General features: G+C 37.1%; 1 protein-coding gene and 1 long non-coding RNA gene across 5 annotated transcripts in view; one reads left to right on the forward strand and one right to left on the reverse strand.

The window, feature by feature from the left end:
• The window catches only part of LOC110125460 (uncharacterized), a 32,084-nt gene extending 23,385 nt beyond the window's left edge, over window positions 1-8,699 (forward strand). The window contains exon 3 of the long non-coding RNA XR_002310076.2: window positions 8,423-8,699. This is a non-coding gene — a long non-coding RNA (uncharacterized lncRNA). The remainder of the gene's footprint in view (window positions 1-8,422) is intronic.
• TENM3 (teneurin transmembrane protein 3) overlaps window positions 1-16,052 on the reverse strand; it is a 991,614-nt gene that overhangs the window by 936,664 nt on the left and 38,898 nt on the right. The window lies entirely within an intron of this gene.

A 16,052-nucleotide genomic window follows, 5' to 3' on the forward strand; every position in this document is an offset into this window, starting at 1 on the left:
AATTTTTATTTCCCTAAATTGTACCATGTTGCTGACTCATAAGTAAATGGCATGTTTTCTGTTAATTTTAGGCTCTATAAATTTAATTCATATTGGCTAACTCAAGAATTATGAATAAACTCTTCAAGAAATAGGTATGGTAGACAATGAAACAAGAAACAGAAACACAGACCTTGTTCCCTAAATCCTGTGAATAATAGCACAAACAATTGACAATTAAAAAAAATGTCTAATGAATTAGATATTAGAGGACACACAGAAATGATACGACCCAATTCAATTATTTAAACCTGGATATGAATATATCTGGAAGGTTTATGTAAATATTTAACATCTTAATCTGTTGAAGAATTATTAGATTTTAGACTCAGAAAATGCTATAAAAATAATTAAAAATAATTTTCATGAAACACCAAAAAAGTCAAATGTTTAGCCCTGTGAGGGAGAAGATATTGCTATAATTTCCATTTTTCAGTTGGTAACACAGAGATTTTGGCATAGTAAATAAAGCAGAAGTAGATGTTTTTCTGATCTACTTTTGCTTTAATGACTACGCCAAAGCCTTTGACTGTGTGGATCACAACAAACTGTGGAAAATTCTTAAAGAGATGGTAATGCCAGACCGCCTGACCTGCCTCTTGAGAAACCTATATGCAGGTCAGGAAGCAACAGTTGGACCTGGACATGGAACAACAGACTAGTTCCAAATATGAAAAGGAGTATGTCAAGGCTGTATATATATGTCACCCTGCTTATTTAACTTATATGCAGAGTACATCATGAGAAATGCTGGGCTGGAGGAAGCACAAGCTGGAATCAAGATTGCTGGGAGAAATATCAATAACCTCAGATATGCAGATGATACCACCCTTATAGCAGAAAGCAAGAAGAAACGACCCTCTTGATGAAAGTGAAAGAGGAGAGTGAAAAAGTTGGCTTAAAACTCAACATTCAGAAAACTAAGATCAAGGCATCTGGTCCCATCACTTCATGGCAAATAGATGGGGCAACAGTGGAAACAGTGACAGACTTTATTTTTTTGGGCTCCAAAATCACTGCAGATGGTGACTGCAGCCATGAAATTAAAAGATGCTTGCTCCTTGGAAGAAAAGTTATGACCAACTAAGACAGCGTATTAAAAAACAGAGACATTACTTTGCCAACAAAGGTCCATCTAGTCAAAGCTATGGTTTTTCCAGTAGTCATGTATGGATGTGAGAGTTGGACCATAAAGAAAGTTGAGTGCTGAAGAATTGATGCTTTTGCACTGTGGTGTTAGAGAAGACTCTTGAGAGTTCCTTGGACTGCAAAGAGATCCAACCAATCCATCCTAAAGGAGATCATTCCTGAATATTCATTGGAAGGACTGATGTTGAAGCCGAAACTCTAATAATTTTGCCACCTGATGCAAAGATGTGACTCAGTGGAAAAGACCCTGATGCTGGGAAAGATTGAAGGCAGGAAGAGAAAGGGACGACAGAGGATGAAATGGTTGGATGGCATCACTGACTCTATGGATATGAGTTTGGGTAAACTCCAGAAGTTTAAGTAAACTCCAGGAGTTTAAGTATAGAAAGCACCCACAGTCCTAAGTGGTTTAGCCAGGATAAAACCTGGAAGATGTAAGTCTAAAGTTTAAAATTTAAAATTTTAAATACAGCAATTTCTCCTTTGTATGTGAAAACTGAAACCCAAAGTATTTAATACCCAAGTTTATGTAATTTCTTAGTAATAGACTAAGGGCTTTCTTGGTGGCTCAGATGGTAAAGAATCTGCAATGCAGGAGATGCAAGTTTGATCCCTGGGTCAGGAAGACCCCCCCGCTGTAGAAGGCGATGGCTATCCACTCCAGTATTCTTGTCTGGAGAATTTTATGGATAGAGAAGCTAGGTCCATAGGGTTGCAAAGAGTTGGGCAAAATTGAGTTACTAGCACTTTTTTTTCACTTTTTAAGGCTTAATTTAAGTCTCATGACTGCCAGCTCTATGCTTTTTCCAGGAAATTCTTCATAAAAATTGAGTCAGATTGTTTGCATTAATATCTTTTAAAGATAATGAGCAAACTTACTTAAATGAACTCCTTAAAATGGTGGCTACTCTATAAGATACAAATTTATATCAATTTCATAATGAAATTCATATATCAAAATGCTTAGTTTTAAACATCCATGTTAAAAGAGGAAAAAGCACTTGAAAAACAAGAACTAAGTTATAATGAAGGTCATTTCTTGAAAGCTTTCAAACACAACAAAACAAAACTTCTAAGCCACAACTTTTTTAAAAAAGGAAAGGAAATGGAAATAAAGTAAATGAGAGAAATGGCAAGGTGGGTCCTGTTTTCTTTAGACATTTTATGTTTTCATGTTATTCTTCTATTTTAATTGCCCATAAGATTGTGAATACATCTATGTTCATAAATATTTTATGTCTAATGCTATGCTATCACATCATAATAAATCATTTGATATTTGTGTCTTTGATAGCAATGTTGCCTATATAATAAAAGCATACTTATGAATATCTTTTGGTTTGATGGAAAAAAGGCATGCCATTTTGTAATATAAATTGCTAGTGTTATTGTAACATAGCATAATGATAATGAAGTAAAAAATCTAAAAACTCTGGGAAATATGACCTTTAATTTATCTAGAGTTTTGATTCATTCAGAAAATTCATCTTATTGCTAAATAATACAATTTTGCCTTTAAAGCATTAGAAATATTTTTCTATCAAAACTTATGAGTAAGGAGTCTGAATGTTTTAGACAGGATTGTTTTAACAAATAATTATTCAAAAAAAAAAAAAAAACTGTGAAGCAAAAAACAAAAAAATCAAAAAAACTGTGAAGCACTGTTTCTCATCCTCAGCACCATTGAGATTTTGGGCTGGATAATTCATTGTTGAGGAGCTATTTGGGAATCCTAGGACATGTAGCCCTTTGTGTCCAGGCATTGGGTATACCCTTGGGGCACATAATTACCTCTTTGGGGGAATTACTGCTTTAAAGAAATATCCTAAAATAACTGCACTTTATGTTCTTTATCCAAACTTGGTTAAATGATCTTCAAATTGAGTAGTTTTTTATATTCAAGAGTGTATGTTAATAAAACAAAGTTTCAATTACCTTTTTTAGAGTTTTCAATTGAATAAACATTTGTCACCTGTATTGAGGCTGAAATTGTTACTTGTCAACATGCATTAATTTACATTTATATTCTGTACACACATAGGTTTTTCTTAAGTCTAAGGATGTGTAATCATTTTCATGGATGTTCTTCATATGCAATTATTTCTCTCAATCTCCCTAACCAAATCAATATGATCTTCTCATGTAAGTCAATAGAATACATAGAAATAAGTCCTGAAGGTAAGCATTTCTGGAATTATCCAAAAATCATAGTTCTCTTGAAAAATGAATGCCTAACCTAGTGCATCTCGAAAGTATAGTCCAAGAATCTGATCTTAGCTGGCCTCGGCCTGTAGTGACTTGAAGCAGGGCTTCAGTTGCTAGCCAGAGACTGAGGTCAGGCCATGGCAATGAGAGAGTGGAATCCTAGCCACTGGACCACCAGAGACAGAAAAGAATTTCCACAAAAATGGAAAGTAGTGAAACTAATAAAGTGTTTACTGGAAGAAAAAGAGCACAGAAAGTGTGGATAAACACAGGGGTGGACTTAGACAGAGTCGTGCTCTTGCGGTAGTTTAAATCACTTATAGGGGACATAATTTCACATTTTACAAATCCCCAACCCAGGAAACGTATGTGAAATGTCATTAGCACCTCTTCTACAGTGGACCACCTCTTTATTTTTTCAATTAATTAATTTATTTTAATTGGAGGATAATTACTTTACAATATTGTGATGGGTTTTTGCTGTACATCAATCTGAATTGGCCACAGGTATACACGTAGAAATCATTTGGGGAAAAAGAAGTTTGCTTCTTCCTGAATCAACATTTGTTAAGTCACCTTAAATAATGCTATTCTATAGGTAGCAACCTATTGAATTTTTCTGACTTATCTTTCATTTAGAGTTGCAGATTCATGAAAGTTTCTCTAGTAATAATTAATCTCAATTAATTTTCTGAATGGTTTTCTTTCTAATGAGTGAGAAATGATTTTTACGAAGAAAAAATTATATCTTTTCATCATCACATTTAAAGGATCTTACATCACAGATCCTGCTTGTTATGTTTAAACATGTGTCTACTTTATACATAATGTATACTAAATATTTGCCAAGAGATGAGCCCTCACAATCAAATTTTATAAGATCTGTATAAATTAGAATGTTACACAACAAAATAAACATTTATTGGAAAAAAAAATAGTACTCAGGAACATTTTTCTGAATCAAATAAATTTTAAAAATTGCTTATCCCTATGTTCTCCTCTAGGAGTTTTATAGTTTCTGGTCTTACATTTAGATCTTTAATCCATTTTGAGTTTATTTTTGTGTACCATTTTTCCTTAAAAGGGAATGATCTATGCGAGTTTAAATTGGCAAATTGTTTTTAAGAGGCATGAAGTTTCTGGATAATGTCCAAAGGCACATGTTTGCAGTCATTCTCTAATAATTCATAAAGATTTTTGACAAACATATAAAATAACCATCCGTTCATGGAATAGTTGCTGAAAAATAATTCTTACAATTATATGGAGATGGTAACTAAATTACAGTGGATTTACCAACCACATTATCTATCAGATGACCAAAGTATCAACTTTAAAATAATTACTCTAAGCTTACACATTCTAAAATTAGTTTAGTTTTGTTTTTTTTAGTTGCTGATAAATGAAACTATTGAAAATTGCTATTGCTTACATAGCGCAGTTGATAAAGAATCTGCCTGCAGTGCAGGAGACCCGGGTTCTATCCCTGGGTTGGGAAGATCCCCTGGCGAAGGAAATGACAACCCACTCCAGTATCCTTGCCTGGAAATTCTCATGGACAGAGGAGCCTGGTGGGCTGCAGTCCATGGGGTCACAGAATCGGGCATGACTGAGTGACTAACACTTACTTAGAATTCCATAGTATGCTATTTCATGTCACAAAATTAAATATTTTTAAAAGGAAGTAACATGCAAATAAGTAGAAGCACATAAATCAAGGAAGGGCATAAAAAGGCCTTCAGAGATTATTCATTTTACAATGTTTGTCAACCATTAAGGAACAAATGCTTTTTATCATGTAGATCCTTCTTAGTGTATGTTTTATAACTATTAGAACATTTTAAATTTGTTAATATAAAATTTTATCTTCTGTAAAAAAAGACATGACAAATGAAACCTTCATTTGAATTTTCCACTTGAAAAATCTTTCTTTCAGAAGAGCAGAATGTTATAACGTAGCCCTGAGTCAAATCAGAATTGTTCAACTACATGTATACTATTCTATAAGCAAGCAAATCAAATAAGAGCAATTATTCGTTTGTATTTTTCAGCAGGACAAATCAGCTCTAGGCAACAAACGCTGGCTTTGTAGAAAGTCATAATCAAAATGATCTATAACAGTTCTGCCAATGTGTATGTCAACGTACTCTCTGAGTTCATACATGCTTACACAATTTAATAAGAACCCAAATTAAAGTTCCCAAATTAAAGATTCCTAGAATAGATGGTAATATGATTTTGCCAAAAATTTTGACTCTTGTTTCCAACTGAGTCACTGCTAAATGGGATGTTAATCATCTAGGAAGGGGTTGTCAAGCTTGATCGGAATGGGCCAGACTGTAAATATTTTAGGTTTCGCAGAGCACACACTTTCTGTTCTAACCACTCAACTCTGAAGGTGTGGTCAACAGAGCTGTTGCAGGCCGTGTGAGCGGTAAGTGTGGCTACATTCCTGCCAAACTTTATTTAGGGACAATGAAATTAGAATTTGCGCAATTTTCACATGTCACCATTTTACTTTTTTGAGTTTTTTCAGTCATATAAAAGTGTAAAAAAAAAACTCTTAGCTCATGAGCTACATAAAAACAGGAAATGGGCAGGTTTGACCTGGGGCTTGTAGTTTGCTGACTCCCTATCTAGGAAATTATGCTAATTATTTTATGAGTATTTGATAAATATAATGTTTATTATGGAAATGAAGAGAAAGAGGATTAAAATGATGATCATGATAATGACTGAGAAAGTAACTGGACAGAACATTATAATCAATCCAATGCATTTATAATTTACCATACCAAGTTCAAATTACTTGACTTCATGCTAGAATTTCCTGATTTTTTTTTGGTTATGGTACTTTAATTCTCCATAGAACTCCACCTTTTCCTTAGATAAAAGAGGACATTACTATTTCTGCATCAAATAGAAACAAACACCATCACTCAATCATCATCTATCCACTTACTAAGATATTGCAGCTGAAATTATTTTATATGTCATATTTGTTCCATAAGTTTCAATCATATTTTTTCTATTCAGTGAATTCTTTTCCACTGAAAGTTGAATACAAATTGCCAATATATATAATTAATTACATTTTCTAAGCTGCCACTGTTTCTAATATATATGCTGTTGTGTTCAGTTGCTCATTGTGTCTGGCTCTTTGTGAACTTATGGACCATAGCCAGCCAAGCTCCTCTGTCCATAGGATTTTCCAGGCAAGAATACTGGAATGGGTGGTCATTTTCTTCTCCAGGGGATCTTCCCAACCCAGGGAACAAAATCATGTGTCCTGGGTCTCCTGCATTGGCAAGCGGATTCTTTACTACTGAACCACCTGGGAAGCCCTCTATATATTGTGACAATCACAGCTATCTGTGATTATGCCATAAATTCCTACAAGTAACGATATCTTCCCTGTTGTTGTTATTCAGTTGCTAAATCATGTCCGACTCTTTGCAACCCCATGAACTGAAGCACACCAGGCTTCCATGACCTTCACTCTCACCCAGGGTTTGCTCAAAATCGTATCTATTGAGTCAGTGATGCCATCTAGCCATCTCATCCTCTGTTGTCCCCTTCTCCTCTTGCCCATCCCTGCTTTTATTCAAACACCATGGGAAAATTAAAAGCTACCCAAGAATTTTGCACCATTTCCAGCCATGTCTGTTCTCCAACTTCTGTCCTTTATCAGTAATTGATTCAATTTGCAAAACCTGCTAGTAAAGAAAAAGCTTTAATGATGGGGTGAAAATGCAGATAATTTTGCCATAGTAACCTGATGAGTTTTGATGCTGTGGAAGAAGACACAAGGGTCTTTGTTCCCCCCTTGCTTCTCACTTCAGAATTAAGGAAGCTGGATTTCAGCTCAAGTTAAACTCTTAGCTCTGTCATTAGCTGGACCTAAAGTAAAGCTGACCTGCTTGCCTAAGGCAAAACAGTCCTCCCAAATCAACTGCCACTAGGATGGAGTCTGCAAAGCATGGCAGATTTGACTCAAGCTGACCCTTCCTAATGGAGAATGATGCATTAAACATCAATGCCCCAAGAAACAATCTGGAATGTGGAGAGAAGGAGTGAAGGAAATCCAGGTGATGTTGAAATGAATACATGTATACTCAAGACACGTTGAATCACTCATAATACATGCAAATAATTATCCTGTGCTGTAATATGCTTGGTAGTGAAGGAGAGAGAGTTTAGGATCACAGAGTCTAATTCTGCTACTAACTACCCATTAGACCAGAGGATATTTCACTTTCACATCACTTCAGATGACCTTGGAGGAATTTTCAAACTGTGTTCTCTTACAGGATGGTGAAAAAAACCTCACAGCAACTTCTGATACTAACTGGCAGGGCCTGTATGTCTCATGTGTGGTGGGAAACAATAATTTCTTATGAGAATTCAAGATTATCCAATGATCCCAAGTAGATCACTTGGGATCCCAAGGCCACCATCAAAGTGGTCACTAGAACTTATCTGCTAACAATGAAATTAAGATATTATTAGGAAGAATCATAATACCCTAGAAGTATTTCTTGAATTGATATTTAAGGTGATGGATGACATATTCTAAATGTCACCAATATATTGGACAGTTAGACTCAGGTTTTAAATACAAACCCTACACACTAGAGAACGTATTATGCATTTTAAAACAGACAACATCCAACCATCTCCCCAAACCTAGAAACACAGCATATATACCAAATGCTTAGGAATACTTGACAGGAGGCAGCATGCAATTGAAAATATTTTGAGAAATAATTTATAGACTGTGAGGATTTTCTCAAGCATAATTGGGAGTGAAGGGTATTGTAAAATTGCCATAATATGGTTTGGATATTAAAAACAGTTTTTTAGGTGTTATCTTAGAATTATGTATGTATTTTCAGATATATATAATGGTAGCGGAATATGGATGTGGGAAGAAGAAGACTACTTTAAAATCAGGCTTCCAAATGATCATTTTTTTCTGGTAATCCATTATTAATGATGGATAAAATAAATTTCTGTGTTGTTTCCACAGGGAATTGTGGCATGCAAATGACCAGGGCTTGCCCCATCGTGCAGGAAACCAGTGACCTAACGGCCCACGCGCGACTGCACATTTGTTTACGTTGGACCTCATTCCTAAATGGCATGACTCCAGCCTGCCATTTACTTTACATGGCAGTTAAGAGAGATGATTCATCTCCCTGCATGAACACATTTTTTATTTTAGCCATCAATAACCATGACAATGATAATATACTGTGAGACCAATAACGATGACGTTTGCTTCCAACTAGCTTAGTATAATTGAGAGTAAAAATGTAAAGATCAATAAAACTGTGAACTCTTGCCTTGACTAAGTAACTGATAATATAGAAATGTTTAGAGTTATTTGGTTAAATTAGGGACAACTAAATTAATACAGAGAAGACTTATTAATACCTAAATGGTTATTCAGTGTGTGTATATATTTATACATAAATGCATATCTTTCTATAAGTATACACACACACATATATATATTTACATATAGAAATATAATGGAAGAAAAAAAATCAAAGAATGTATAATAATCTACATGGGTCAAAACTTCTGGTAAAGAAGGTAGTAAAATTATCAGACAAGATAATCATCAACCACATGGTGGATCATCACACACTGGTGAATCATAAGAAATAACAGCTCATTGGTCAAATTTGCCATATCCTACTTATCATCAAACTTCTTGGTAGTGACTAGGAAGCCTCACTTCCTTCTGTGAAGCTATAATATGACTTCTGAAATTGAACTGATTAAAAATTTTAGGGCACACATCCTACTATCATAACCATAATGGATCCAACTTAGGAGAAATTGAACTACAAATAATATATACTTCCAAAGGTATAAAATTAATTCTCTGTTAACAGTGGGAAATTATCCAGTTGCAGTCTATTAAATTCAACACAGATATACCTAAGTGACTAGATTAGTAGAAATAAAGGGAATTAGGGAGAATATCTAGAAATTTTATTAGCAATTTAAAAACAATAACATGGTGAGTGAAAAGTGTCATGTATTAAGATGAATAATTATGGCATATTTAATTGCCAAATTATTTTTAATCTTAGTTTTGGGATCCCTTTGTTTCCATCCAGTAATTCATTATAATAGGTTTCTAAGTGTACAGGTAGAGATTTTTGAAGGGAGGAAAGGGAGATCTTTTGTTGGTGGATTTTGACTTTTGGTTTTACTGAATTATGCTCAGAAAATATTGATTATAGGTCTCTATGTTTTGGAATTTGTTAGTTTGTCTTGATTAGTTCATGAGTAGTTTGACATTTTTTTCATGGAATAAGAAAAAAACATATTCTCTGTAGGCATGATGATGTCTAAGAGTTTTAAAACCACAGACCCTAGAGCCAGACCAGCTGGGTTAGGTCTGGTTCTATTATTCTCTGTTAGGTAGCCCTGAACAAGCTACCTGTCCAATCAGTGCCTCAGTTTCCTCATTGTTAGAAGACTATTATGAGGACTGTATAAATTAATATGTCAAACTCTGGAATAATACCTAGCATATAGGAATCATGATATGATAGTTTATTGAATATCTATAATTTTGCCCATCTACTATGTATCTATACACACACAAATCTGCTGACTATACTGTCTTATATTATACAAATCCTTGCTTTACTGCACTCAACTTAATGACAGCATTTAGAATTTTACACATCAAGTCACCATTATCATTTGGTTTTATCCAACTGTACTTCTGGGACAGTTTGCATTATGCGTGCCACAGCTATGTTGCTTGCTACAAACATGTTCACAATTCTTCACCTTCTTGTGAATACAAAGTTTTCTACATCCATAAATACCCCATTAGCTCTGTGTAATGATTATAACACTGAATTTCACTTTAGATGGTACTGATAAAGCACTCCCACTTTCTCCTTGTTTTACATTTACTAGACTCATCTTATGATAATATTTTCAAACATTACAAAATTATTTAGATATGCTGTTTATAAGCAGTTGGACTTGTCTTTCATTCCAACCCAGAAATTTCTGGCTCTCCATTGGAACATTAACACTACCATTTATTATCACATGACTGATTTTATCCCATTCCTTTCTTGAGTCAACTATTAACTAATATTATACATTACTTGGTTTTCTCATTTGCCTCATTCTTTTATTTTTCCAGGTTCATCAGCTTTCTTTTAATTCATTTTGTATTCTCTACCTACCTACCCCAAGAAATGAAAATTCTACAAGGCACCTTAATATGTAGTGGGCTCTAGATAGAGCCCACTAAAAAGTCTAAGTAAACTGTATTGTGAATATTTAAAAGTTACTGATAGAGTGAAAGTGAAGTCGCTCAGTTGTGTCCGACTCTTTGTGACACCACGGACTGTAGCCCACCAGGCTCCTCCGTCCATGGGATTTTCCAGGCAAGAATACTGGAGTGGGTTGCCATTTCCTTCTCCAGGGGATCTTCCCGGCTCAGGGATCAAACCCAGGTGTCCCACATTGCAGGCAGACGCTTTAACCTCTGAGCCACTAGGGAGCTTTATATCAAAGAATGAAATTTAAACAATTGCTGCAAGTTTTGAGCTTTTTCTTTTCTTTAATGTGTTTTCTAAAATAGATATTTGGTAGAAAACATGCTTTTCTGTTTGTTTGTTTGTTTTTTTCTTCTTTAAGAGGTGGCTCAACTGTGACTCTTTGAGACCCCATGAACTGTAGCACACCAGACCTCCCTGTCCATCACCAACTCCTGGAGTTTACTCAAACTCATATCCATTGAGTCAGTGATGCTATCCAACCATCTCATCCTTTGTCGTCCCCTTCTCCCACCTTTAATCTTTCCCAGGATAAGGGTCTTTTCCAATGAGTCAGTTCTTTGTATCAGGTGGCCAAAGTATTGGAGCTTCAGCTTCAACATCAGTCCTTTCAATGAACAGTCAGGACTCATCTCCTTTAGGATGAACTGGTTGGATCTCCTTGGAGCCCAAGGGACTCTCAAGAGCCTTCTCCAACACCACAGTTCGAAAGCATCAATTCTTCGGTGCTTAGCTTTCTTTATAGTCCAACTCTCACATCCATACACGACTACCGGAAAAACCATAGCCTTGACTAGACGGACCTTTGCTGACAAAGTAATGTCTCTGCTTTTTAATATGCTATCTAGGTTGGACATAACTTTCCTTCCAAGGAGTAAGCATCTTTGAATTGATAAAGAATCTGCCTGCCAATTCAGGAGACACAGGAGATGTGCCAATTCAGGAGATGTAGGGAAGATCCCCTGGAGTAGGAAATGGCAGCTCACTCCAGTATCCTTGCCTGGAGCATTTCATGGAGAGGAACCTGGAGGGCTACAGTCCATAGGGTTGCAAAGAGTTGGACACAACCTAGCAACTGAGCTGTGCTGTGCTGTGATTAGTCAAGCTCAGCTGTGTCCAACTCTTGATGACCCCATGGAATCTAGCCTGCCAGGCTCCTCTGTCCATAGGGATTCTCCAGGCAAGAATAAAGGGGTGGGTAGCTGTTTCCTTCTCCAGGGGATCTTCCTGACCCAGGAATAGAGCCAGGGTCTCATGCATTGCAGGCAGATTCTTTACCAGCTGAGCTACCAGGGAAGAGCATAGCGACTGAGCACACATACACAAAACAGGTATTTGCTGTCATTGTCACTGTTTAAATTTACTTCTTTAAGAGCGAAATTCCATAGCGGGGCATTTTTTCACAAACCACTAACAGGAAGAAAGAGAACTTTACATCCCTAAATGCAATCTTGCTGAGACCAGAGCTAGGTACTGGCTTTTAGTAACATTTCTGACTAATGACAACATGAGGCAGGCTGGCTGTAAATATGTTTACAAGGCTGCACTTAGCTCAAAGTTGGGCATACAAAACTTGTAGTGACTCTCTTATTTACTCATCTATTCTGTTCCGTTAGGTGCAATTATCCAGTAAACACACCATCTTAACAGAGCTTAAGAAGCTAATTAGTACAGGCCCTTTGGAAAAACTCACACATTTTGGTCCTTCCGGTGATTCTAGGAGGTTGCTGCTCTACTAAAAGTTCCCAGGCTGAGGAATTGGAAATCTTTCCAAAAATTCATAAATGGCTCTGATTTGCATTTTCTCTTCACATCATCTGTGAACTGTGTGACCCCGTGGACTGGTCCATGGAATTCTCTAGGCCAGAATACTGGAGTGGGTAGCCATTCCCTTCTCCAGGGTATCTTCCTAACCCAGTGATTGAACCCACGTCTGCATTGCAGGCGGATTCTTTACCAGCTGAGCCACCAGGGAAGCCCAGATACATTTAAGAAGTTAAGTACTTCAGTGGAAAGAGATCCTTGTTAAGCAAGGAAGGCTCCTGCCCCTGCCCAAATGAGATACAAAAATACTTAAAGTGTCCTCACACTTCTGGGTCTTCTGTTTTTTAATCCAATATAATGCCCCCAAGGAGCTCATTGGGAGGTAAATGAATGCAACAGATTTTCACTAGGTGTTTTTATTTAAGTCCATCTACTGTCAGTGCTGAAGAACACTCAAGAAGTAAGCTGGGGAGCAGCAGTGAAAACAGTAGAGAGCTGTCAGCGGCACAGTTCGTCATTGTTTCACCAAGAAAAGGCAGACTGTCACAATAAACAGCATTTATTCCTTTCCTATTTGTGGCTAAGGGCTGGCAAAAGGGAGGTGTCACTGGTCGTAATTGTAGAACACATAAATAATAATAGTAGCTTGCAAATCATAGATCAAAGCAAATAGAGGGAGTTGGCAGTGATGAAGGCAAGAAAATAGATGCTTCCAGCACCAGCTAATTTACTACTCTTTTAAAAAACAGTTTCTCCTTCCTCACAGTTAAAGTGGAATGATTTTGTTTGCCTCTTCAGCTTCAGGTTAAGAAAGATGGAACTTCTAAGTCATAGATCTTATGAATTAATTTAGGTATATAAGTATGTGGTGACTTTTTTGATTTCCTTCAAGAGGTAAATATTTTATACCAAGGGGAAAAGGAGGGATAAACTGGGAGATTGGGATTGACATATACATACTACTACACATAAAAGAGATAACTGTATAGCACAGAGAACTCTATCCAATGTTCTGTAATGACCTGGGAGTGAAGTGTTAGCTGCTCAGTCATCTGACTCTTCGCTACCCCATGGTCTGTCCATGGAATTCTCCAGGCAAGAATACTGGAGTGGGTTTCTGTTCCCTTCTCCAGGGATCTTCCCAATCCAGGGATTGAACCCCACTCTCCTGCATTGCAGGCAGATTATTTATCATCTGAGCTACCAGGGAAGCCCATTGGGTAAAGAATCTAAAAAACAGTGGATATATATATATATATATGTATGTATGTATAACTGATTCACTTTTCTACTCATCTGAACTGAACATGGCATTGTAAATCAACTAGATTCCCATAAAAAGTAATTTAAAATTCATAAATCATAATTTTTACTAACTGGATGTATGAGGTAAGCCTTCTGCTTAACTCTAAGCCTTCTTGTTCTGAGATCACTAGCTTGTAAAGCACACATGAAGTCTATTGAGGTTTCTCAGAGAGGAAAATTGATGTTAGAAACTAAGAATTCCTAGTTTATATCACACCTGGACCATCTGATCTCAGCAGAGGTAAGATGCCCAACACCTTGCAAATTGCAGACTCAGATGACACCTTTTCTATTGGACTCCCCCAAACATGAGAAATATGACAGGATGCAATGTTAAAATTGAGCTTGTGTGTTAGAGACCCTGTGGGCCACCTTCTCAGCCCTCCAACCTATGGACTCAATGGGAGAATTCCCGGAGGATGATAGAGGCTGAGAACCTCTCCCCATGTTATTACAATGTGGAAAGGTTTCTCATTTACTGCTGGTGAAAAGTGTCTACTGTGGCTTCTAATAAAAACCTGTGAAGCCACATGGGTGTAAAGTAATTTTTTTTTTCTTTCAGCTTTTCAAGAAACTGGTGACAATGCTAAGTTCACTGTTTCTGCTTCGGGTGTGAAGTACTTCACCCTATTTGTGATGGCGGGTTTATAATCTGTGCTGTAACCTATTCTTCCAGTCATGAAATTGGAACTAGATTTCATACATGGACGGGCCTTCCTCTTTTTGGATGGCGGACGACTGCACCAAACATGAAACATGATAAACTCCATATGTGTAGCTAGTGCGTGAGTATGAGTGCTTTCATGTGGGTCAGCAAGGATGAGTGGTGTTTTCCCAAGGAGGGTAGGCTTTGTTATAATGCGGAAACTGACCATACCCAGAGCACAGGAGCACAGAAGAGTTGGCAGTCCTGAGCATGAGAGTGGAAAGCCCCAGGCGGGAACTATAACCTGGAGTTTACTGTGAAGACATCGTGGCCATCAGCATTTGAGTCGTCAGGTTGCAAACTTTGCTGGTTGTTATCCCCAACATTTGCTTCTGGACAGCAGTTTTGACAGTTGCACTGCTCACAGCAAACTGCCACCGTCGTTTGTTCTGCTTCAGTGCCACTCGACTGTCACAGCCTGTCATGAGGCAAGAAAGCTCCAGACCTAACCCCATCCGACAGGGTTTAATCATTCCTATTACTCCTGTTGCCTGCACAGGCCACCCTGAAACACACAGCAGGCAATTTTACCCTTCCTGCAGCACTTGCTTCTTAGGCTTTCATTATTTTTTTTTTTAAGAGAGTGATGAACTATATATATATATATATATATTCTTTCCTTTTTTTAATAAAATCAGAGAATTTTATCTATTTGCTAATGAAGTAATCCCGAAATATATCATTTAGGAACCAAATCCAAATGAAACTGTCTTTCCCTCTCCCTCTTCAAACTGTAGCTGCTTTCCTCCTTATTTATGCTGCTGGAAAGAAGACAGGGAGGATGTCTTTTGTTTCACCAGGAGAACTGGGCAGAAGAAAATTGGTTATTTCTTTTTTTTTTAAAAAAGTTATTGTTGTATAGTTGCTTTCCAGTACTGTGTTAGTCTCTGCTGCAGCATAAGCAGAATGAACCAGCTGTATGTTTGCATGCATCCCTCCTTTTTGTGGATTTCCTTCTCACTTAAGTCACCGCAGAGTGCTGAGCAGCGTTCCCTGTGCGGTGCCGTAGGTTCTCATTAGGCATCTGTTTTATACACAGAAGAGTGTATATATTTCAATCTCCGTTTCCCAATTCAGCCCACCTTTCATCCTCGCCTTAGTGTCCACACGTTTGTTCTCTTACATCTGTCTCTATTTCTGCTTTGCAGATAGGCTCATCTGCACCATTTTTCTACATTCCACATATATGCATTAATATATGATGCCTGTTTTCTTCTTTCTGACTTATTTCACTCTTGACTAGAGAAAGCATATGGGGAAAGCTATTAGTTACTCCTTCCCCAACCTCTCCTTCGTTTGGGAGACCCTTACGCACATCGACCCTTTTTCCTGATCTAAGCTCCTCGCCTTGATCAGGGCCAACTCCTCTGGTATAGAAGTACTCGCTGAGGAGTAGCTAGATATTCGGTGTATCATCATGTATTTCCCAAGAAAGGTCTCAACTGCAGCTGATGGGCTGATAAACACCAGAGATGACAACTGATCTGCTTTTCATTCAGTCAAGTAAGAGCTTGCACAATATTTCTCCACCACAAAGGAGAGAAATCCAGGCAGTCTTGCCA

Source organism: Odocoileus virginianus, chromosome 32, assembly GCF_023699985.2.
Source record: "Odocoileus virginianus isolate 20LAN1187 ecotype Illinois chromosome 32, Ovbor_1.2, whole genome shotgun sequence".
NCBI classification, from domain to species: Eukaryota; Metazoa; Chordata; class Mammalia; order Artiodactyla; family Cervidae; genus Odocoileus; species Odocoileus virginianus.